This window comes from Bombus pyrosoma, linkage group LG7, assembly GCF_014825855.1.
Source record: "Bombus pyrosoma isolate SC7728 linkage group LG7, ASM1482585v1, whole genome shotgun sequence".
Taxonomy (NCBI): domain Eukaryota; kingdom Metazoa; phylum Arthropoda; class Insecta; order Hymenoptera; family Apidae; genus Bombus; species Bombus pyrosoma.
The window spans coordinates 2,553,161-2,576,349 of NC_057776.1; the positions used below are offsets into that span (position 1 = coordinate 2,553,161).

Here is a 23,189-nt window from a genome sequence, read left to right on the forward strand (position 1 = left end):
CATGTATGGAACCGCGGTAACCCATGAATGATATTATGCCTTGCGGTTGTTTCACACCAAGCTCGATCTCATCGTATTATCGTCACCTTCTGAAAACCGGACCGGAGTACCGGTGACTTCTCTTTTCCCTTTTAGGCTGAGAGATTGGGTAATACATATAGTAATCGAAACCGTTTTCTTCGAGAACGCCATGACTTTATCCGGAATTCCTTCCTTTGACCTCCTTGAACGAAATTCGAGACTTTTATCATTAAGTGGAAGGCGTGGTGATATTCCCAACGAGTTAAGGTGGATTTGACAAATTGAATGCTTTTTGAGTTGTGTATCTCGAATTAATGTTTCCTCCTGCTAACGCGAATGGTAATTTAGACAAACTTGACGATTACTTGATGATTAATTAAATGTTTTAATATAATATTGTCAGAGAAAGGACGTATATTGAAATCTAAGTGTTAGTTAATTTTCTTGAGTTTTATATGTTAATTTTTAAGTTTTGATAGTTATTACTAATAACTTATTAGTAGGCTGTGAATATTTATGTAAATTTGCATTTTTATATAGAATCTAAATAGAGATTCGTATTCTATTTTATTTTGTATATTTTACATATTTCTTTCTATATTATGTACATCCCATATATTTTCTAACATTTGAATTCTCCATAAATACGTAAATATTATTAGACTGCGGATATTTATGCAAATTTTATTTTTATAAACACGACTGACTAAGTTACCAAATGTGAATTACTTTTACTTATTTTTGTGTATTATATGCACCATGTACTGTTTTGCATCTCTAAATTTTGTATAAATGTATAAAAGTCCGAAATCTAGTTACTGTAGTTTGTTTCTGTTGTGTATGTCTTGCAAAGAAATATTTTAGTTAAAAGTAAATAATAAAGTATGATAGAATGGATGACTTCTAAATCTTACTATCCTATCCTATATTTATGTGATATTTGATCTTTCTTAATAAGTAGTTTCATGTTATCCATTGTATATTAGTATTTATTTCATTACTTAATTGTTGAAACAAGAATTGATTGACATTTTAACTGGTTTATTTTGAAATGTTACGATCCACATTATACAATTCTTTGCCTGTCTTATTCAGTACTTCGAAGCTAGTGAAATTTGACCGAAATGCATGAAATACAAAATAAGGACCAGGTTTGTGTACATTACGTCCCACGAAATCATTCCAAAAGTAAAGAAAGACTCGGTTATCGCAGTTGCGATAGCGCACCTTTCCTTATCGATCGATTTCAAAGTGTTAGTATTACTAAAAGTAAATCACGATAAGAAAGTTTATCAAAGTTCTTTCACTGATGAGAGCGGTATGCAGGAACTAGGATTAAGATCAATGATGACTTTTACAGTTCCTCGGTAAATGAGAAGTATAAATGATTGAAATTACTTACATCTCATCGGCCTCGTTCTGCAAACTACCAATGTTCTCTCGCTACAAATCACAGATCACAATGTTTAGAGTAAACAAAACAAAAGTTTTTAACAGTGTTTCGTGGGATAGAATTATACAAAGTTAATTATGAAAAGCATAATTGTGCAAATAAATAAATGAAGGGACTAATTAATGAGAGTAATGAAGACTCGAATACTAAGGGCAGCGAAGTGATCAACGATAATGTAAAGGAGAGAAAACACTCAAACTCTCCAGATACTTACTAAATATAACAAAATTTTAGTATTGTCTATTGTATGGGCAGAATGTTGTATGTGTAGAAATGTTGTTGTTTATACGACAAAAGGAAAGAAGAAAGAAGAAAAAGAGGTCCGCTACGTATATGCTCTTAATGCCCGATGCAAACGAGCAGTGTTCTAAAACGCAGTGGCAAATTATCGCGGCGATGACGCTGCAGCAAATTTTAGTAAAATAAAGCAAGTCAGTTATATTCTATTCAGCGAGAAAAGTTAGTAGACGTAAGCAGACGAGCGCTACCAGAACAGGAGCGTATTCACAACTTTCAGATGCCATAACACTTTCTATACGGAATTTTTAAAGTGAGTATAATTGACAGAAAAGTTTTATTAACTCCTTTTATATATAAAACAAATAATATAATAAATAATATATTTTCAACCATTTTGAGCAACTTTTCGTAAGAAATGGGTGTTTAGTATTACTTGATTAATTTTTCTGTTACAATGACAAGAAAAAGATAAACTACGTTTCAGTTCGCATCATTATATAAGAGTTATATAATAATTTGCATGTATAATTTATTAATATTTTTCTGACATTAGTATATTTAGACATCATTACATTACTATTTGTTTTACATCGTTTGATGTTTTTATTATTGAGTTAAGCTTTTTTACTATTTACTAAAATAATGAAAAGTAATACAAAGATTTGTTGTATACCCGTAACAAAAATAAAAAAGGATGTTACGGTTGTTTCAAAGTAAGCTTCTGAAACAGATTTTTTTATATGAATGGATGTACAGTGACTATAAAAACTATTTAATCAAAATTGAATACTATCAATATGAAATGTAGAACCTGATAAGAAAACACTTCATTAGGAAATAAAGGCAAGTACAAATACTTTTTGTAGCCTCTGCATAACAAAATTAAAATCTTCATATCGCACCATAATCCGAGCTACGCTAATTGGAATCAATCCGAGGTTCTTAATACCTAATTATTTCAACATCAAGCATTTTTCATTTTTCACGGAAGTAGATATTCGATCTGTTTATTATCTATTATCAATTACTTCTAGTGTGATCAATTTATGCAATTATGGGAAGAGTTTGAGTTAACACAAAGCGAGGCAACCTTGTAAGTCATTGTCTATCATTGAGTAGCAGTTGCCCTGCGATTTACAAGGCTGATCACGATTTGCAGTGTAAATACATTGCACTAAATAATTACAAGTAGAAACTACATCAAAACAATTTTAAAAGTTACTTTAATCCTTTCAGTAAAAAAAAGCTTTAATATCTTCAAGTTTTCCTGGAACAATGAGCGAAAAAATATATGTAGTACCAAATGCAATACTACTTAAAGAAAAGTTCCTGAACAGAAACTTGATTATCAATTTTGATCGGAAAGAAATAATAGCATTAAATAGATTCAGAATACACCACATGAAATTTAATATGTAAAATGAATTCTCCAATTCGTATAGGGTATCTCAGCAAAATGAAATCACCCAAATTTTTGATTTATTTACGATTATAGGAAAAAACTTCATCGGATAAAGTTAAGCTGTTTCAGGGGGCACATGTAGTGGTGGACAGAATTTTTTGTCAAGATCATTTTTTTTATGAGATTTCAAGATTATCGGTATGTTTTAAGATAGAACCCTATATTTTTTTATTCGTCAATTGACGCGTTTTTTATTTTATATATACAAAAGTATCAAGGTGCTTGTATCTGAAAATGCTTAGTCTAAAAAATATTTCAACTTTAATTTTGTAAAACTTGACCTATGAAAGACAAGGAAAGACGCGAAGGACGTTCTTGTGTTTATATCTTTTAAACTATGCATTTTCCGAAATAAGTACCCTAATACTTTTGTATAGAGAATAAAACTTACAACCATTGATGTAAAAGAATACATAGAGTTCTATTTAAAAATATATCAATGACCTTGAAACTTCATAAAGAAAATGAACTTGAATTTCCTTCCATCACTACATGTTTAACTTTGCCCTGAAAAGTCTTCTCATACAGTCGTAAATAAGACAGATATTTAGGTGATGAAATCATCTAGCTGAGGCACCCTATATGTTTATATTCCAAGTTAAAGAAACTTTAAATGAAAATCTTGGTGATCACAACCGTTTCATTGTTTGATTCCCAAAAACCAATTATAAATTAAAAGTATCCTCCTTAAAAAATTCAATACTCTATAACAAAATTTAATTTTCCAAAATAAATCCATCGTATTTATTGTAAAACGGAATTAAAATGAAGATTAATTTTTATTTCAATTATTAATCATTTAATTCAATTTTGATACAATAACGTTTTAAATTACTAAAGTTACTCGTGCAAAATGTGATGTCAACTAATCGTTTATTGGTACTTACATTAATCGGTAGGTACTTGATTATGAAAAGACGATGATCGGTATGAATTGGAATGCATTGGAAACTAAGTTTAATAGGCTTTAACGGGACGCCAGGAGGCCGCCGTCGAGCACTTTAAATATGCTGTCAGAGCAATTGGGCTTAATCTCATTTGAGTTTAACGACTAAATGTCCTCGGCTTTTAGCCCTTTGTCTGCCGTGCAGACAAGTGGCATTCACGGGCGCCAGAACTTTATTCGGTATGATCGATCGACGGATCAAGCAATGAAACGGTTACTGTATGGTGTCACACAAAATGACTGCGTGAATGGTTGCTTTGACCGCTTGATGACCAAGAAGCTATTCAAGAAAGTATGAACAAACTACTAATGTCGAGATTTTTTCCCTTAAATCCGAATGTATCTGGCAATCAATGGATTGCTGTGAGGAAGAAACTCATCTGACTCCAACTGTTACGTAAGGATAGCTCCCTGTATTAAAATTGCACATATCATATGTATGTACTATGTTTAAGAAATGATGATTCCAGAAGGAGTTAAAATACTTCTTAAAGTTTCAATGTTTCTAATTTCTTTTGCCCTTATGAAAATGACAAGATCTTTTAAATTTCCAATACTCTGACTTATAAATTTATAAACACAAAAATATAGATACGAGGATGCTTTCTTTTACATGTATTAAACAATATGATTGCAGAATATCTTTTACCAAGAAAAACATTAATCAATTTGTACAGTTGATAAAATACAGTATTTTTGAAGAAGGAGAGACTACGGTATAGTCGGTGTCACTGATATAACTTTTTTGAATTATAAGAAAAAATAATCAATATAGAAAAAAAGGATTTAATAAAAATTAGCAGCACATTTTGTATGAAACTAATTATTTTGAATTTTTATAAAAATAATAGAATCATAGTGAAATTCATATTAAGAATCCTAAAGAGAATTTTGAACTGTGTATTTAAAAAAAATATGTAAATTTAACCAATCCATTAAGTAGTTTACTATTTCATAAAGATTATAGTAGATTAAACTTTCGCGGTCGGAGCATTTGATACCTAATCTAAACTAATTCATTATTAATATGATATTTTTAAAAGTTGTTTAAAATTTCAGAATATATTTTTATATGTATGCAATCAATAACTCATCTACTCCGACATACCTCCATTAGATTAATATATAATATAAAATATGTTTTGTACATATATTAAAACTGAAACAAATTTAATATATAAAGGACCACAGAGAATTAATGATACTTAAATATAATAGTGCGAAAAACTTAAACTACCTATAGATAGTAAAATGTATCTACAGGTATGTATGTAGTATTTATTTTTAAAATAGTAATAATGATTTAAAAGATTCTATTTCTCTAATCAAAGAATTTCAACAGAATTTTTACAGTTGTTGAAAAATAGTAGTATAATTAAGTTATAAAGCAAAAGCACTTTGTAAACTTTGATAACAAGAGCAGATGAAACTTTCTGTCGATATTTCGAAATAGGTGAATAGTCGAGTACCAGTTGTGGTTCACCTAAGTAAGCATTAAAGCGTGTCGTGTACGTTACAGTAGTCTTGCGTGCCTGGAATTATTGCTCGGTGTAACGCTTTGATCGGTGGTTAATGCGAATACGTGTAAAGCTTGCAAGCAGAGTTGGTACGGTTGCGCGTGCCGTATCTTTGCCGAAACCTTTCAGCCATCAGTTTATCAATCAGCCAGTAATCGATAAAATTGTGACTGGGAACAAGTTTTATAGAGTCGTCAAACCTTCCGTGATAAACTATTATTAGATTTCTACGCACCTCATTTGCTCTTACAATTGAAATATTTCATTCGAAGCATGGCTTGTGCAAACGAAGATAATTCAGAGATGTAAATTACCAATAAGGAAATTATTTCAATTGAAATACAGCAATAAGGCTCATGCAAATTATTTTACAACTTAATTATTACGTTGGAAAGAAAAACTCCATTTTCTTCTAATAAAGCGATTTCTAGACGAATTTGTTATTATTGTACATTAATGTATATATAATTCATTAATAGAAATATTGCTATAAGTCATACTGTACTGCTTCTGTATATATATATATATACACGAAAAATGTATGTATTGTACATATGCATTTCTTAATACCTATTAATAGGTACCTACCTATTACTTAACATGAAAATTAGGAATTTTATACTGATTGATTAGATATGGTAATTAAGATAGAGTACTTCATTGCAACATTTATTAAAAGAATAAAAAAAATGTTGACGTATATTATATTTGCAAAATTACAAGTGTTAGTAACAGAGTTAGTATTATTTTATATAAAGTATAAATCGGTTGCTGGCTAACGAATCGTTCTCCTGAAATTTAGGTCAGTATCACAGTATGATAATAATCATTAAGTTTATCAGTTGTGATTAAGTTTCTAACTTTCGTTTGGCCATAATATCAATGAATATTTCCAATAATTTTACCAATAATTAGCTGTTTCCCTAATAGATCTCATGGAATAGAACTAACGAACATTCAAATTTATAAAACACATTACTTTACAAAATATTTCATATATGTATCTTTGAATTAGTTGAAGAATTAATAGTAAAATATAAAACACAACTTTGTTTTCTTATTTCAACAAAAAATAATATTTTAACGGAAAACTAAATTTTGGTTTTTTAAACTTACTGTGTATTTCAAATTGTTAGAAAAAATAGAACAAAAATTTGAAACAAATTTCCTACGTATATTACGTTTAGAAAGAATGACATTAGTATATAAATAGTGGTTGACAGTATAATGTTTATGCGATAATGTGCCTTATTTTATGATTTACCAAATTTGTTCGAGTGATATCTTATCAGTTATTTTCCAAAACTATAGATTTGCCATCGAACTCATTTTCAGCTTCAAAGTCTAATTCTCTGATTTAGTAAATAAGATATAAGATTATTTAACTTTACTGCAGGTCACTTTAATGCAGGTCTGTTTGCGAATTAGTCCTTGATTTCTACTGTGATAATACTCTATTTGATGCAATGCAAGATGCAATTAATATTTATGGGATAAATAGGTAAATAGATAAAGACAGCCAGGTTTAATATAATTGTTTTGAAGACTTATAATAAAAAAATTATTAACTAATAATAAAAATAATTATTAACTTTTGAAAGCAAATAATAGAAAGATATAACTATCATATTTTACACACATGTATATATTAATGATTCAAATAAAGAAAATAAAATTATAGCTTATTATCAATAATATTGCAGGAATTTTTATTTACAAGAAATTCTTAAATAATATTAAAAATGTACAATATTTGACAAAGTCGTGGTCATTATTGCATTCAGAATTTTATTGTTGGGCATGTCCGTAGGGACCGATTATTGATGGTAAACTAACATTTGTTGATGTACCATTGAACTATCTTTGTTGCAATTCTCTTTCTACCATAATCAGATTTTTATAATCATTAATGGCACTAATCAGGATCTAGGTTTCTTGAATCTTTGACGAAAGGCCACTTTTAGTCTTATAATATGGCACTGGGATTATTCTATCAGTGTATTATTTCAGTTTTTTGGAAAAAAGTAGAAGGCGTGAGTCTAATACCGAAATTTATTGATATTATACTACGTATACACTTATATATATATATTTTTATAATTTTCTCATTGTCTTGATTACAACTTTCTAGTATCAGGTGTTTATGCGATTTTTTATATAAAGCAAAACGCGTTTTTTTTTAAATAAAAGGAAATATCTTTATTTCAATAATGTGTTGTCCATTTTGATTTATAATCTTTTCCCATCTTTCGGACAGTTTTATAATCGTATGTTTATAAAAATCTCCATCTTCCCCCAAAAAGGCATTATACCTAAGTGCTGTTTCAATTGCATTATCTTATTGGCCAACTGGCCTACCTAATACACTGGTGTATCATGTACTTTATGTTCTCATTATTTCTCAAGTATCTAAATTTTTCTAAATATCTTCAAAAAATTATAATACCTTGTTTTTATGAATGTGAATTTACAATTTAACAATAGCAATAATGTAAAACTTAATTGTCTAAATGTTCTAAACAAAAGTAGATACTTGTTAGAAAAAATGGTTTTTTGAAAAATCTACCTGATTGACAAGAGTAAACAAACAAAAATCGTGATTCCGTCGAGACCCTTGATCGAATCGGTATCGGTACTAAAATGAAATAGCGGCGTTCAACGTGAAACCAGTTTGACGACTTCAAACCTTTCGTCGGTCAGAAGGAGGAGAGGCACGTTTTGTCGCTTCGTAATACGATTTTTCCGCATGAAAGAAACAGGGCAAACGGAAAAAGGCACTTACTGGTATAACAAGGCGCTCGTAAATTATGAATTATTCAATGATCCACAACCCAAGATGGAAAAGACGATGAACCGAAGCAGTTGCTAACAAGTTTACGTGAACATCGTGTTCTTTGCATCGACTCTGATCGTGAGAACGACGTTAAAACTTCCCGAAGGTGTACATGCCATTTTAATTAACATTACTTAAGACCGGCAATCGGATTTCGAAGATTAATCGAGCGTACTACGAATGGTGCGTTTGCGGTTTCAAGCAAAACATGAATCCCATTATGTGAATTATTACGAGTCGAATTGTTGCGACAATACATTGCTTTTTGCTTGTAATAAAGCGATATTTAATCTTCTTAACATTAAACAGTATTATATAAATGTAGTAACTTTTAAATCCAATGTAATTTTATTTTAAATTATGGTACTGTAATAGGTTTTAATGTATTGTGATATATCACAAATCAAATATTGTTTAATTAATTCTTGAAATAAGAATAAAAGATTAGAATCATGCAGATTTAATGTGAGTTATAAAAATATAGCAGCAAAAAGTAATTTCTATACGAGGTAAGTGGGGAAATGTGAATGAATCTTCGAAATATGTATTGGAATTATGTCGAATTGTTTAATTGTTTACCGGTTAATAGTAACTGTTTTATAATATTGTCGCAGCTACAAGAGGCCATTTACGTTTCTTATGAAAATTCTTGATAAATACTCTAAGCAGTATCAAATCTTTCCTATTTCTTAACGCTGTGTATTCTAGTCAGATCTTGATTTAATAAGATATTAATAAAATACTCACGTATTTCATCTCTTCATCCCAGAACGACCCATTTATAAATTTACATACAACAGATTAAACAGAAAATTGAGGCCGTCTAATTCTGTCAATAAATAGATATTCCTACGGCTGATGCGGTGCTTGTGGCGAGACCGCAAGGTACATGATCATAATGAAGTTTCCTTTAATTAATTTCTTTTGCTCCTATATATGTATCTCGTTTCAGCGATATCGTAAAAGTAATCAGTCTTGTCTGATGTGGTTCTCATTATGAGCTAGAAATAACGTAGTCTTCGTACTTTAGTTCTCGCTAAAATCATTACACCTGGGGCTGACTCACTATTAAACTTCATAAAAATCAGCCACCAACCATATCGATAGAATTTTCGTTTCTTCGGCACTTCCGCCATTTTGTTTCACAATTATCTTACGTTGGAACTATCATTTCTTATTAAGACGAAAAGAAAATTATATAAATCCTTGCATACGTAAAAATTTTGTAAACAATTAAATTACAAATGTCTATACATCCTTTCAATTTGAAATATTATGACAATAAGGTTAGGTTTAGTCAATTTTTTGACATATGTTTTGATTGAATCTCGACTCATATTTAGACAAATAATATAATTTATCACATTTTTATAAAGAAGAAATAAAAGAATACAATATACAATATCATAGAAGTATATGTACAACTGGTATAGCAATATGAAATCATAAAAAAATTGACTTATATCGATATTTCATGGGACCTGTGTATCAATAACGGCCTGCTATCTTTTTTACAATACTGGAGTTACAGATTTTGTTAATTACTGGTGCAATCTTCAAGTGTTTATCGTCTCCCAATTTCTATTTGAAAAATGTTAATCGTATTTAGCAAATTCAAGGTCCTTTCATTCTGATATGAAAGTGAAAGATTTTGTGACAATGTATTTTTAGTATCTTTTGATAAATCATTTAATAACATTTAATGACTGTATGCTTATTTTTATGACTGACTGTATACATACGTATATATGCATGTATGTATGTATGTATGTACGTGTGTGTGTATTGTATGTATGTATGAGTGAGTATTGTATGTATGTATGTATGTATGTACAGGTACGTCGTGCGTTGCTTGCAGTCACGGTAATAACTAATTAGAAAAATCTAATATTATAAACTTTACGTTACATCCAGAAATGAATAAAAGCATCAGATTCTTGACACAGTGGAGTTCCCTTATCTATTCTCTGCATTATATAAAATCGTGCAAGCTGTATCATTAAATTATTGAATTGATTATTATGTTGAATATTGTTAGATAGTACTTATTAAATTACTTTTGTATTAATAAAGACATTATTGAATTTTTTTCATTCCATGATGTCTAGCTGGTGATAGATTTTATTGATTTTTATATAAGACAATCAGTAAACAATGTGTTAATGGATACTTGTATTTATTTAATTCAAAAACATATAATTATAAATTCTGTATGTTTGACTCTTTCTGGTTGTTTTTCTCATTAAGGGATGATTTGATGATGATTAAAGAATGATTGTGTTACATAAAGTTACGAATTTCAATTTAATATTAAAATTCATATAACAATTCATATGTCAAAATATAGAAAATGACGTATGCTTAATATGAGACAACTTAATGTCGAAATTCTACAACGTAGAAAGATTAGAAATCAGCGTTATTTTATTACAAGAATATCAAAAACTATATATAAAGAATTTTTCTATTACATCTAATCAAACTGACTCGTCGAATCCACAAAGATATACAAAAGCCAACCTACTTTTATCAAAGTAAGTTACATGCAGTTCTCTCCTTACTATTACCAGTCATTACGCTAGGACTACATGGACATTTTATACACCACATGTTGCACGTCGCGTTTTTTCCGCCGAAGTAGGATTTCGACTAGATGAGCGTTTTATATGCTGCGTGTTACACATCGACACTAAGCATTGTATCGCATTGCCAGCGTGTTTTGTCTTCTGCGTGCAACACACGACAGACAGCGCGGCGACGCGTGGTGTTTCGAGAGCGTTTCAGAGCGTGGTCTATACAGACAGTTGTAGTAAGTTATACAGTGCCTATTTCGGCGGAGAAAACGCGACGTGTAATACACGGTGTATAAAACGCCTGTGTAGTCCTAGCCTTATAAAGTAACGTAGTTTGAAAAAGCGTGTTTACCATAAGAAGCAAAAACTATATTTGAACATAACTAAATCAAATTTACGAACAAGGAGAATAATGCTCATAAAACACATTCAAGTGTATCTTTTTTCCATTTTTAGTTCTTTACGCTGGAAATTCACCGTTCTAGTCAGGACACAACTCGCAATAATAACGCATTTATAGAATACAGCACAGTGCCACATGAATTAGGAAAAAACGAGATAACTGCTCTTTATAACCCGAATTATCAAGATAAATGAACGAGATTTTCATAATTGGTCGGGGAATGTCTCCGTAGCATTTTCATAGTGGCAACTCGGAAATCGCGTTTTTGAGTTGTGTCACTTTCGTCGCAAGTGTACAATATGATAGCAGCATATCCCTGTATGCTATTCCATAAAAAAGAAACGTATTTCTCATTTTATTTTGTATACAAGTGACACAAATTTAACTGAACTAATCAAGAAGCCACGCATTCTCTTGGCACACCGCTGACAGTTTTCGATTTAGCTCTAAACGAAGCATAAATATTTATGTAGCAACATACGAAAGACGAAATAGAAACGAACGTTGACATGACGGAAAATTTATTTCATAATTTCCGGTCGAAAGATGCATCCGTTTACACTGGTGCTCACGCGACCTAATTTTCCATTCTTCAACGTGTCTTCAGATTTGTGAGATAAGGAAATCCTTATTTTGCGTCCGGCGCTCGCAGCGCGTTCACGCCTAAAAGCAGGAAACTTGAAAAATCGCGCGTAGTCATTATAAACTTAGGGAACCTATTGAACCTGTTTCACTATTATAAATGGCCGACTAACGAAGCATTCTGGCGTTACGTAAAATACGTTTCTCTAGCCGTGTGTCGGAGTACGGTCGAAAGCTACTTAAGCCGTCAAAGAGACATTTTCCTCGAACTGCTCGTTAATCGTGATGGTCTTAAGGCATCGACAAAGAGGGGCAGGGAGAGTCTAAATGAAGGAAAGAGAGACTCCTTTCTTGAATGCGATTCCTCTCGTACTGAATACACGATACCATGTGCACTGTACTCGGTTGCATCAAGGGTCAGTGTACTGTGTGGGCTGGAACTAAAAGTCACGACATACGTATACACTGGCATAATACGTCGAAGATTGTATGTCATCGGAAAAAGGAGAGTTAAGAAGAACGCCGGTATATGCAAGTAACGTTCTCCGTCGTGGAATGTCGTCTGTAGCGTTGCTTTCTCACTCTAGTCGCCACGTATCAGCATATAGGTACCGTAACATTCGAACATTGTTGAAAATGGGCTTTGAATTTGAACAGTGTCGTTTATCCGTTAGCATTGTCGCGATCCAGGCTGCTGGAATGATGTTACGCATGGAAGAAGTCTCTGGGATCCTTTTCCATGTAAACGCATATCGAATAATGCTAAGAATCGAGTTTTCCGCTACTAAGATAAAATATAGTAAGGATTATCTGAGCCACCTGAACTCCAACACCTTACACTTCAATCTTCAATTTTGAATAAAATAATCAAACTTGTTGAAAAAATGAGGAAAGTTCCGCCAAAAGAAAATATCAAAAACAAGAAAATGGTCCTATAATATTAACATTAAACGAACTTCTTTTCTTTTGATGAGTAAAAATTGTATCCTCGTGAAAAACTACTATGTAGTACTATGTGTACTAGTGTACTATGGCCGTTGAATTGTTAATATAAATACACGATGCGTTTCACTATTTATTGATAACGAGTCAAATAATCCATTGCTACATGTAAATCACTTGAAAGCTATTCAGAAGCTAATTTGGAAAATTATATACAGGCAAAAATTTGACATAAATAACCGTATTTCCTAATAATTTTTCGTATTCGTGAAAAGAAGTCTCGAAATAGACCAAAGCTATCCGGTGTAATCAAAGACACTAAGGCTTTCTTTATTTTATTTTTCAGTTTAATATTTATGTAGTTAGTATAAAAAAAAAGAGAACAGTGCATTATATTCTCAGGTTAAAAATTTCTATAAAATTTACAAAATTTATTTTGTTTGTATTTTTTGTTATTAAGATCCTCCACATGAGTTGGATCATTTAGAACCTAAAAGCTTTGAATGAAATGAAAAGTGAATTTCACAGAAGATATATTAATAATACAGTTGATTTTTGTTATCAAAGGATGCCTTAAATTATTAGTTAATAATAAAAGTGATGATAATGATAGTAAGAATAAATATATTCTTTAAATCAACATTATGAGCATAGTTTCTTGTTTTATAACGTTTCTTGTTTTCCTCGAATGAAATTTCCTTAATTAGAAATGACCTTATCAAAGCTATTTATGATCTACTCTCGTTTCTCTCTTATAATCTTTGTCATTTTAATGGCCCATACATTCTCCTTTTTATCGTATTTTGATATGGTTGAATTATGTAATATAAGTAAGTGATTAGAAAGCGATTAACATAAAAAATGGTCCAATGGAAATGTACAGAATTTCTATCTCCATTGTCTGTTAAGGTACTAACATGATGCAAATTACAATCGAAGATTATACAAATTAATAATAATTTGTGAATAAATTGTATATATATTATTACTTCTTATGAATATAATTGATAAATATTTCCTGATTCATACAAATCTGAGTGATCAAGAAATGTGTTTGGGAAAACAAAAAAGTTTATTTTTTCACTGTTGTTCAAAGTTTATTGTTTTCACGAAATTTCTTACTATAATACGTATATTAGTAATGTGTTTTCAATGCTGCTTCTATCATAACATATCTTACAATTTCAAATTTCTCATGGAATATGATTTCTTAACTTGCTTTCCAATATCTTGTATCCAATAGTATTTTCGAATTCATGAAATGAAGACTTACTTTACTAAGTTCGAGAATATTGTACGAATCTTCTCAAAATCGATTTTCTTAATAAAACAAATACATATTTTGCTCAATTATCTTATTCTTAAAATTTATGCTTGCCCTTCTACAAACTAATACCTTCTAAAATTTTACCTGTTGAATATTGGAGTTCGAGTCTCTTGGCCATTAAAAGAAACGAATTTGAAAATAAAAGAACTTTACGCATGAATGAAAAAAGTTTCGGAAATATGATCATAGAAAAGTTTGAATAAGGAAACCGCCCAATAAAGTGCTAATTTCCCATCTTAAGTTCACATCATACGTAACACAATTACTAATATTTATTTCCCATAAAACGTTAAATATCAAAAATGCAGGAAATCTTGATGATAAAGAGATAAGTACCTTCTAAGTAGTTCACTATTGAAACATTCTACATTGTTAAAAAATTAAATTACATTTAAATTTTATTCAACTCTTGCATTACTTCTTCCGCGCAAAGAAACTGCATATTTGAGTGCATCGCCTAGCAGAAGATAATCTATGTGTATCCTTTAACATGAAATTTTTCCCTACAGGTTGCAATGTAAAAATCGTATACTTGACTCGTTCATGGGTAGGAGAAGGGTTAAAGAAAAAAGCGCAAATGAAAAGAAGATGCCATTGCAGATGTGCATTACGTTAACGGTGTTAACAATGCTTACGCAGGTTGGCTCGTGCACGCATGTATGACTCAGTACACGCGCGCTGTGGTTACAACGAAGAAGGAGCTAGTCCCTGACTTTATCTTCAATTAACCGAAGTCTAAACAGAGTTAATAGTACAATGCACTTCCTGTTTGCCAGTTGTTGCTGCTGGTTGTTACAATCAACGACGCGTAGCGTCTTCAAAGGGATTTCTTTGTAGTTTTCCTACTGGTACCGCCCTCGAACGGCCAATCGCCGCCGGCATTAATTATCGTTTCGATCGTATGTGCTTCCTATCGGTCAGTTAGACACGAGTTGTTAATCTTCGACGCTATTGCCGACCAATTTCCCGCGAGATATGTCATTTCATTGCGAAACGCTCTGGGGTTTGTTCGCTTGTTTCGCGATCAGGCAAGGCCGATCGGGGACGTGGTCACTGTTTATTTAATGCGCTAAGGAAATTAATCTTCCATGAAACATGGCTGAATAACATGTTACTCGCATGTGTACATCATTTCTTGTTTAATTAATGATTGATTTTTCTAGTTTTGAATTGATGCGCATAGTACTGAAACTTCGCGTTACACGTTACAATACAAGTGTTTCGCTAAGTGGAGTTGATTGTCGCATCTGTGTTTTCTGGAAGAATATTTCAAAATGCTGAGCGAGATAGATGATTTATTTGAATTTATCAATATTAATTGAGTTGTGAAAAGACAAGACATCAAAGTTCTCGTTCTTACGAGACAGAGAGAGATGCGAGTGTTTGTCTCTGTTTCAGACATTCATAGCATGTCACACGTGTATAGAACGCGAACCCTCTTGCCTTCCATTTTGATTTTTTACGATTCAATTTTTTCGAGCGGTTTCTTCTATGGTTTCGGTACGTGACCTGTTTATATGATCGTAGTTTGGGTCACGGTGGATAGAATGCAGATCTTTCCTCACTTGTAGCTTCCTCATTCACCAGATCTAATACCAGCGGATCCGACTTGCCCTTTGGGGAGTCGTAAAAAAAGTTGTTTATAATTCGGGTGCACGGATTATATGCATTGAACAATTGAAACTTCGGACTAAATATGGTTTTCATCATCTAAAGAAAATACGTAATTTTTAGGAGTAGCTTGGCCGAAATGAAGGAGCGCGAATCTGGGGCTGCTCGAATGATTGAAGTTGAATGATTCTAAAGAGTAGATACGATATGAAGATCAAATTTGTTTCTTTAAATGGAGTCATAATTAAATATAAAATTGAAGTTTTAATTAGACACAGTAAGAGAAACTATTTTAACGAGTAATAATTTCACAAAATAGAACTGCTAAAATAGCTATTATTTATATGATAAAAAGTATCTAATACAAAAGTTACTAATACTAATATACATAAGTATCAATTTGAAATTTCCTTTCGTTTATCATTTCATAATATGTCATCTTAACCGAAAGGTCCACAATCAGTAGAAGAATGGTACAAGTGTATTTTGTTTCGAAAACATAGCAAACAGTGCAATAAGCATAGGATGCTTAGGATTCGCATTCATTTTATTGAATTCATATCTATACAGGGTCATGCACCTAAATTGCACACCCTTTAAATTATGCGTTCGATGAAAAATTATTGTATACAAAAGTATATCTTTAAAGGGACAGTAGATGTTATGTAGACTTTCTTGTATGTGAAAGAATTTAAAAATTTTCAATATCAACTTTTTTTTTTTAAAGAAATCACGCATTTTCATGTTATACTTTGAAAGAATATTAGATTTCGCGTAAAAAGGTATTAACTTAATACAATTTTAAATCTAATGGTTAACGAGTTATTCTACGCTGCTTCTCGAAAATTTACTTTGGCGATGAAGATTGCATAACATCGTCAGAGAATTCAGTAAGTGTGGGTATATTAAAAAATAAATACAATGAATCACCAACGATTGTAAAAAAAAGTTCGTGCAAAATTAACCCTAAGCACGATTTTCAAGGTAAAAATTGTTGTATTGCAACGTATTCTATTTACCACAAAGAACGAATGTCACAAAAGAACTATTTTCTTCTGCCAGAAGAAAATGTTAAAGTTTTACTAATTTTTAAACTGGCTTTATTCATGTGTTATATATAATATGTTATATCCATTACGTTATATATTTATTTTATTTATATATATATAATTATGTTATACACATAATTTAAAAGTTATTTGGGATATGCAAGTTAGGTGAATCACCCCGTATATCACAATGTATATTAATTAATGCAGGGCAGCGTGACCTTTCGCGGGGCCGGGTTCAAAAATTTTGCAGGGCCTGAATACACTTAAATTTTACAACGAGGAATTATTTATTTGCAAATGTTGTTACGTATATATTCTTTATAAGATGAATATTAAATAATAATACAATCCAATAGTAATATTAAATAATTTTTCTCGCTTTTTTCGACGCCAAATCTTTGATAACATCATCAAAATCGATTGAATTTGCTACTTCACTTTCTATTGACAGAATAGCCAGAGATGAAAATCTCTCTTGGCTTATCGATGATCGCAGATAATTTTTTATTAGTTTCAATCGCCAGAAACTACGTTCTCTTCAGGCCACGGTTACTGGCGTCGTTAACATAATTTGTAATGCGATTAATAAATTCGGATATGCTTCCGAGAGATTGTTCTTTACAATGTAATTCATCGAATCTGAAGCCGAATAATTAGTTTGCCTTATTTACCGGAACATCTTAATTTCTTCAAACATTTCAGTTCCGTCGAGATCTCCCCCTAAATGTAAGTGAAGATATTAACAATAATTTAACAAATATTCATCATCTAAATTACCAATCTCATTCATTTATAGAAAAGCAAAAATATTTTGATGATTTGCATATAATTCGAATCTACATTTAAAGAATACTAACGCAGTATCTATTATTTTTAAAAAGTAATGTACTTTGTTGCTGATCGTCGATGATTCATCCTGTCCTTCATAATCGAATAATTTCCACTTTTTTCCCCTGTATGATGATTTGAAATCTGATGTTATGTCTATTTCCTTTGCAACTTCATTTGATGCGATCATACTAGCTTTGCTAAATCCTTCATTTCTGTACTTCGCAAAGAATACGTTAAGACCTTTCAGATGCTTTGTGGCCAAATCGATTTGCATCTTTCTATTTTGCAATACTTTGCTGACGATGTTAATTTTTCATAATATTAAGACTGGCAATAAATTCAAATTCATTTATCTTGCGCACAAAATCTCAATTTTCAATTTATTGTCAGATGCGTTGTTGCCAATTTCGATCAAAGCGTTTCGAAATTGGCCAACATGAAATCGAATAGCCTTTACACTATCAAAACGACATTTCCACTTAGTTTCTGATAATGATTTAGGTGTAGCTTTGTCAACGTGTTTTTTTTTAGAACATCCCAATGCGATGTCGATGATGCAAATATCGTGTAAATCTTTTGTAAAACGCCAAAAAAATATAGTGCTTGGGTTAATGACTTTGCTATATCTCCCAATAACAAATTCAAGTCGTGACTACCGCATGGTACGTAAAACGCTTTAGGATTTACACGTAATATATTTCCTTGTACTCCTTGATATATTCCCTTCATATTGCCACCGTTATCACATCTTTGTCCGCGACAGTCGGATATTTTTATTCCCAACTGATCCAGAATGAGTATGATTGTTTCACATAGTTCTTTTCCTGTTGTATCGTGAACTATTTCAAATTTTATAAAATGTTCCTTGATTTCAACCCCTCCGTCTGTTATGTTGATATAAAGAAGAACAACCGATAATTCCTTTTGATGACTCACATCTGGTGTACAATCCAATAAAATGGAATAATATTTTGCTCTCCTTATTGCATCGATAATTACTTTTTGTACTTTCTTTGCCATTGTACTTATTAATTCGTTTTAAATTGAATGCGATAAATAATGATGTCCTTTTATGGCTGTTCTGTTTAAATGATCATTTAGAACAGAATTTTGCAATTAATTGTATTAAACCTAAAAAATTACCATTGTGTGGTGTGTACAAAGTATCGGAACTTCCTCGGAAAACTAAATTATGTTGCGCCAAATATAAAATAACAGCAGTTATTCTTTGGAAAACTTGTTCGTATCGTGTCGTTTCAAGTCGTGCATTGCGATCGTTTCAGATCGTTCGTGCATTTTGATTTTCTATGTTAAATGAGATCAATCGCAAAATCTATCTGCCCCCGATGAAATATCGGTAATGGGAAATAATTTACAAGCGAAACAGTAAACCTTGTCTTTAAATTTAGAATAAATTAGCCATCTTCGTGTTGTCCTTTGTCCATTCGTCAGTATTCTTGTAAAATATGTTGCAGAAAAACTCCTGTTATTTTCGTTCTTAGGGAAGTTAAATTGAGTAACTTGTACAGGATCATGCTGAACTATTAAATTTACTGTTTGTTGTGTTCTATCAATTGGCCACGTGCTAGGATCTTCAATGTCGAAATTTCTGTTTTCTTCTTTTTATGTTTCAATTTCTATATTTTCAATATCTTTTTCTTGATGACTTTCACAATCGCTCGTTTTTCTATTGTTTCCATTTTCGTCCAATTCAGTTTCGTTGGTGTCTTCTTCATTTTCCTTCACAGGTGTATTCGACTCTGGATTTTCCTCTTTCAAAGATATCTGATTCATTGCCGTATGTTCTTCAGCTTCGTTTGGCTGTCTTGAATGACTAGTAGTTTCAATTACATACTTCAAAATGTTATTTGTTTGCTGTTTAAATATAATCCTCTTCCTGCTTCTTCCGTTTCAGTCTTTCAGCCCCACTTAAGTATTTTCGTCCACGATCTCTATCCCTGCTAGCCATAGCAGTTCTTAAAAAAACATTTCTGTGTATCAAATTTTGTCTATTACAAAAATGAATACTGCAAGATAGGATAAACTACATATTTCATTAGTTTGTATATAGTTGAAACATTTCTCTGTTCTTGCTCGCTTTATTGAAATTTTAACATTTGGGGCGAAATTAATTTAATAATAACGAATTCAAATTCTCAACTAGTTATATGTATTGGATTTCATTTGTATGACTGCCATACGTTTCTTCTGCGACGCGATTTCAGTTAGGGTTGATTTTAACTTAAAAGCGGGGAAATAATTGAAAAGAAAATACTTACCAGAAATTAAACGTTTTGAAAATGTATATGTCACGGTTTATACCACAATATAACCTTGAAAAATATTCGTCGTCTTAAATTTACCGAAATGTAACGATCACAGTCCTTGTCACGCGTCGTGAGATTGACTAACGCTCAGCATCGAAGACCGTAGCAATGCAGTAGCCTGATGCGTTTTTGTTTAAAACATATGAACCGCAAGATGACAACTGACACACAACCACTAATAAATGTCAGGCGTTGCTATGTCCAGTTCCTATGCAAGTTCGCAGGAGCTGCGACCCGTCGACAGACTTCCAAAAATTCGGGAGTCACCTCTATTTTTTTAAGCATTTTTGTAAACAAATCCAAGTAATATTTTTTCGCATCAATAATTTGCTTTCGCATCTCTAAACAATTTTCAGCACATTATCGTAGTGCAGATGAAAGTACGTACATATATTGTTCCTCCGACGTATACATTTAATCATATTCTATTGCCCAAGGACCGATTATTTATCTGTGACTATTTACATATGAAACGTGTGCATCCAACGTTTATTTATAATGGAAATCTCCTAGTATCATTAACAAAAATTGTTAAAATCAAGAGAATGGTTCTCATATGAGACCTTTAATTAAGGGCTCGACAATTTCGCATTCAGTAAGCTAGAACGAAAAGCGATTCACTCCACGTTGCTGGTCGCGTTTCTTTTTCTTCTTTTAGGCGATGGCCCGCGCGTTTCTTAACCCTGCGCTTCATTGTGATGTTATCGGTCGATCTTGGATTTCCAGTCATGTCAACCAGCCAAGCCAGACAATCTGATAGAACCGTATTGTCTCTCTGCTGTTCTCGCTTCGTATATTCCTGCTTGCACGGTTTGCCTTTTTTAGGTCGTAATAAAACCAGACAGAGTGTAATCAAGATTTATGATACGAAGCATGGCACGGTCACGAGGGATCCAATGATATTGAACTTTTAAGAATATACTTCTTCGGTAATTACCCGTGGAAATTAATCCTTTACGTGTAATCGTTTGTTTAGTAAAATAAAATTCATAGAATTTTGGAAACAATATTTAACGAGAGCCATAACGACGTACATTAATGGATAAGTATAGTTAAAAAGCCTAGGATTCTACCCCATTCACTGTTAACCAACCAACCAAACATATCCGGACGCATTTCTTTAGTCGAGTTCATTAATAGTTTGTTACATTTGCGCTAGAATCGGAGCGCTTCCCAAACTTGCAGTCCGGGAACTAACGACAGATGTGTTTGACACATTTCATTAACTTTCTAAAGCGGTTTTTCGTAGAATATGTGTTCCAGTTTACAAATTGCAAGTCTATCATGCGAATAGCAGGACATAATGCGAGCGGAGTGTTTAAAAAAAATAGTGTTGTTGACCAAAATCATTAACGCTGAAAAGAAACGGAAACATATTAATGTGAAAAATGAGGAACTTTTCAAATCTACTTCGAAAAGTTTTTAGAAAGAGTCAAATGACAATGACAAATTTGATCAATATGTAGATATCTCTAGAGCTTAAATCATTAAAATCAAATTGTAATAAAAGCCGATTAAAGGATGAGATTAGAAAAATAATCGCCTATATTGCAGACGGTGATATGTACGCAAACTTTCGATGTTTTTCGTCTTCTACGTCTGTGCCATCTCCTGAAAATTTCCTATTGGCAAGAGATTTAAATACAACATGTGACATAAATGGACTATATTCATATATGCAATGTGCAATTTTATAATAAAACACTAAACTTTTATTTTTATATAATACAATTTAAATTTATATAATCTGCTAGACGTTTTCGTAAAACTATACTTTACTCTCCTTATGACAGTGATATTCAGTCAAGTAATCATACTTTCTAGATATTATCGACGATCGTTGATCCTGAAAGCTGCGATAGTTTTTCTAAATGATAAGGAAATGTACTAGTTTTAGCAAAATGTTACTGCACTTCATTGCGAAGAAGCCAAAATGTCTAAGCAAACGGTGAATGATCACGACGTCATTTACAGAGGATATATTTGTTCTTGGCAGTTCTGGCATTAGAGCGTTAGTAAAACCGTGAAACTTCAAAAATAAGAATCTTTTATTCTTTTTACGCATAACATTGTTATTTATAGAATAATTTTTCCTATCTGGCTTAGAAAATTTCCTTTAACGGTATTACATAGAAATATTGATTAAGCCTATGATGCATAATATTCGTATTTATCAAGATAATATTAAGTAGGTAATAAATAAGGTAATGAAGATTTAAAGCTTTAAAAATTTCTTTTAACGGTATTGACTGGAAGTATTACCTCAATTAATAGCATTTTTTGAAGCGTTAAATAGGATTTTGCTAAAAAAATGGAAATACCTAATACGTTTCTAACCTACGTTTCAGAGTGTGTAGCAAGTTGCAATTCAGTAATGAAGGGCATATGTTAATTTTATAATTTTTATCAAATGTATCATACAATTAGTATTTTAGTGCATCTTAAAATTCAAAACAAAGTAAATAAAAGTGATGATGTTATAAACTCCATTTTCCAAGATTTATCATGGAATTTAAGATTATCCGCATCTCCTTCTAATATATAAACTTACTGTAATAGGTTGTTTATTTCTTGAACAATTAAATATAGTACTATATAGTATAATATAATTGAATCAATGTTATTAATATAATTTTATAGTTCACAACTTGCAACTTACTAGTACTAATAAATGCATAGGAACGCATAAGAACAAGCAGCTTGGTAACGAAAGAAATTAAAATTTACAAGTAAATTCTATAAGTTATAAGTTATCTGATTATCCTATTTAACGAGAAGTCTATGATTTATAACGTTTACTAATATTATTAATTGGTAAATTATTGCGAGAAGAAATCCAAGTAATGAAATTGAGAAATTTAAACAGGTAAAATTAATCAGTTCTGTTTCTGCTTACACGTATCAGCTTGAATATTCAAAATATTTTTATGATTATAATTGAGTACATTTTTTACCATTTGCTGTGGTTATTCAACTGATAGACAAATAATATACCACAAAATACTAAATTTTAGAAAAGTCCCATTTAATATTAACTATACTATTGCAATACTATATTATACCATTTAC

General features: G+C 31.4%; 1 protein-coding gene and 1 pseudogene across 2 annotated transcripts in view; one reads left to right on the forward strand and one right to left on the reverse strand.

The window, feature by feature from the left end:
- LOC122569018 (serine-rich adhesin for platelets) overlaps positions 1–23,189 on the forward strand; it is a 206,304-nt gene that overhangs the window by 120,636 nt on the left and 62,479 nt on the right. The window lies entirely within an intron of this gene.
- On the reverse strand, positions 19,344–19,762 carry LOC122569019 (annotated as a pseudogene).